The sequence below is a fragment of the Aplysia californica genome, unplaced genomic scaffold, assembly GCF_000002075.1.
Source record: "Aplysia californica isolate F4 #8 unplaced genomic scaffold, AplCal3.0 scaffold00609, whole genome shotgun sequence".
Lineage (NCBI taxonomy): Eukaryota > Metazoa > Mollusca > Gastropoda > Aplysiida > Aplysiidae > Aplysia > Aplysia californica.
The window spans coordinates 153,364-156,664 of NW_004797879.1; the positions used below are offsets into that span (position 1 = coordinate 153,364).

Consider the following 3,301-nt stretch of genomic DNA (forward strand, 5'->3'; position numbering starts at 1 on the left):
CGGAGGGCATCGGATCGGCAGACAAAGTGCGGGGGAAACTAAAAAATGGCGGAAAATTGGAAGCACTGGTGACTGAACCTTAGATCTATAGACTAGAACGAAGACACTTACTTCCTTTTTTTCCGGACCAGTGTCCGAATAACATTTTTTCTTATTCGGACTCGAGTCCAAATATGAAATTTTTTTATTCGGACTCGAGTCCAAATATGAAAAAATGTTATTCGGACTCGAGTCCGAATAATGACGGGGGAAGATTGAAGAATACCGGACCACTCGTACATTATTGCGCAAGAAAGTGGGGTGGAGGACGGGGGAGGGGAGGTTCAGGGAGGTCTCCCCCCTGACAAAATCTTAATGAATAGATCTACTGGTCCGAGATTCTCCATTGAGAGAATATATATTAAAACGGGGAAATTATGAATTCCTAAGCCAAGGTTGAGACATGGGCAAAGTCAGTCCGCTGGTCCAGTATTCTTCAATCTTACCATCGCTATTGTGTTTGTTGGAGTGGTCGCTCGTTACGGAAGTCCTTCCGATTCCAGAGATTCTTGTCATCATTATATCAATAATATCATCATAGGACAGGCAACGTCAATGTCAAGCCAGTGAGTCAAGCCCCAGTCGGAAATCGAGACATCCACATATGGACAGGTAGGAGGACATACAGGACATAGGCTAAGTATAATGCCACATTCCAATGAGATTTAGCGAAACGGTTGAGAGCCAATGTAGTCTTAAGAGATGCACTTTTCATTGCCTCATTTGTATAATCTAATAATCCTTAAATGCCTTAAAGGAAGTGTTAGGGCAATACAAACCAAAGGAAAAGTACACAGCACCGGTTTGTTTTCATTCGGAAAGCGCCATTTTGATTCCGTCATACTTTTTAATTTTTTCATTTGCCTCAATTGAGAGTGAGTTCAATTATTTTGTGCAACAATATAACGGTACACTTTCTGACAAGCACTTTACTACACAATGACATTATTGAGCAGGGGTCTTACACACAGGGTCGGACTGGTCTAAGGCCATTTGAACAATGACCAATGAGTGAGGACCTTACTATTTAACCTCCTTGCCAGTAGGCCTAAGTTTCCAACCCTGGAAAATGTAGGCTATAAAACCATTTCACAAAGCCGATTGAGAACTTAATTGCACTGATTATAATTTTAAATAGGCTTTTAACAACATGAAATATAAACAACTTATGAATGAATACATGCTGAATATAATTACTGTTTAAAAGGGGGGGTATCAACTCAGAGTCTTTATTTGACTATTACATATAGATCTAGGCCTATTTATTTAACACGGCAGCCTAAGTATTAGTATTATATGATTATCTGATTGAGTTACCTAGTCACCCTCTCAATAAAGATAAAGTAAAACATAGAATAATAAGAAGTTGTGTAGTTAACCAGGGTTTTGTTTGTTGTTACATTATAATTTTTTTATTTTTTTTGTGGGGGGGGTGCACCGGGTAAACGTCCCGTGTTAGTGTTATCATAATTTTGGCTTGGCTCGGTCCACTATTATGTCTACTTGTCTATGCTTCGTCCAAATTGTATTAAGGTCCTCGAAATTTTACTACTGTGAAAATTAAACGATCTGCTTATTTAAAGGAAAAACTGCGGCTTGATAATATGAATGTGTTTCAAAGCTTTGAAAGTCACTGAAAGCCCCACCCACCCCAAGGTCCTTCCCCTTTAGTCGGCCTCCACTTCGCGTGGCCTAATTTAATTAATTTTTGTTTAATGTGAATCACAAGGCAAGAAAAACCAAAGGATCTTTATTCTGACCAAATACCACGTTTCTACGTCAGTGGACTTTGTCCTCATCTGTGCCCGCTGTCCTAAAAAAGCAAAAAGGCGTTTCTGTTATCATTTGCCTAGCCTAGAGTACACAGAAACTGCATTACAAGAAAGAAGAATGAACGAGTCTCTTTGGAAAAGGGAAGCTACCCTGGCGGAGACAAGATGCGAACCTAATTTCATTGGTTCCTATTTATAGTCTGTGATGGTGAATAATATGGCAGCCATGTAGGTGGCCCGGTCGAAAGAAGTTGTACGATATTTAAAAGAAAAAACAAAATCCACAAATCCAGAAGGAAGCACGGATCTACCCTAGACATTTATGATTTTGAACACTTTTGGAGGTTAGTGCAGGTTTAGTTCTGTTTGACTTTCCTTTATTTTAGCAATCAAATAATGCCTCGTCCCTCCCTAGTTTCCTGAGTCAGTTGACTCACTCACAAGATCAAGGAAGGCTGTGCTGTGAGTGAAGAATGGATCTCCAGGACAGGGTTTCGGTTACATTTGGGAATTCGAGCTGTCTGTGTTTTGTTCTTTTTAAGTAGATCTACTGTGTTGAATGAAATCTGTGTCTTTTAGATAGAAATATCCAGTTCTCAGTGATACTCAACTCAGTGGGAAAGCAATTACGGATGCACTCGGACTCGGAAAGAAGAAAGATCTCATCGAGAGACTTAAAAAGCTGAACTCTGCCCGGCGTTGTAAGAAAAGTGAATCAGAACCTTTCAGTCATGGTCATACATTACACTGTGATATTGTCTTAGTGTTATTTTATGTTAATATTAGCCTACTTTTAGTGTCAAGTAATCAACATGCTTTTGAAAAAATGATTTGTGCTTGATCTAGAATCTAGATCTAGATCTAGTCTAGATCTAAATCTAGATTCCAGATCTGTATCATGATGTAAATTTAGCCTACTCACTGGTCATAAATCTGAGTACCAATGCCAGCAGTCAGCAGTTCAATATCATTCATGTTTCAGTTCCAGACATTGTTCTGTATTGTATTCAAATGTTTGTCATTTGTGATATCACCAGTGTCAGAGTAGCCATTTCTTTTTTTAGAGCAGATTTGATTTTCTGTTGATATTGTTATTGTAAAATTTCAGTCGAAGTGATTATTCTCCGAACACTCGGAAAAATAAACTTGATCTCTATTCCTCTGTTTCTGTTCTCGAGACGTTTACCTTTAGGTTATTTGCGAAATTTAGACATCATCTTTCATTCTGCCATTCTGTAAGGACTGGGAAGAGGCTTTTTTTGCATCGAATTCAATTTCTAAAGTTAAAGCAAGAAGAGAGTTTTAAATTTCTAAATATTCAGATACTTCAGTTGGGTTTGGGGCAATGTTCCTGGACTATACTTCATTTGAAAATGCCTTCAAAAGGTACAGCGAGAAAACAAGACTGCTCGTCTTTGACTTTGGCAGTTTAACCTATTTTGCTTTTGAAAGTGGCTATTCTCACCGGCCACCTCTATTCTCACCCGGGA

The 3,301-nt window shown here is 38.8% G+C and overlaps 2 protein-coding genes across 3 annotated transcripts in view; one reads left to right on the forward strand and one right to left on the reverse strand.

The window, feature by feature from the left end:
- The window catches only part of LOC101856921 (mitochondrial intermediate peptidase), a 31,963-nt gene extending 30,693 nt beyond the window's left edge, over window positions 1-1,270 (reverse strand). For both annotated transcript variants that reach the window (XM_005107498.2, XM_005107499.2), the window contains exon 1: window positions 819-1,270. The gene's annotated coding sequence lies outside the window, so the exon portion shown is untranslated. The remainder of the gene's footprint in view (window positions 1-818) is intronic.
- A 715-nt stretch (window positions 1,271-1,985) lies between these two features.
- Window positions 1,986-3,301, forward strand: part of LOC101857437 (ras-related C3 botulinum toxin substrate 1) — an 11,922-nt gene continuing 10,606 nt past the window's right edge. The window contains exon 1 of the mRNA XM_005107500.3: window positions 1,986-2,155. The gene's annotated coding sequence lies outside the window, so the exon portion shown is untranslated. The remainder of the gene's footprint in view (window positions 2,156-3,301) is intronic.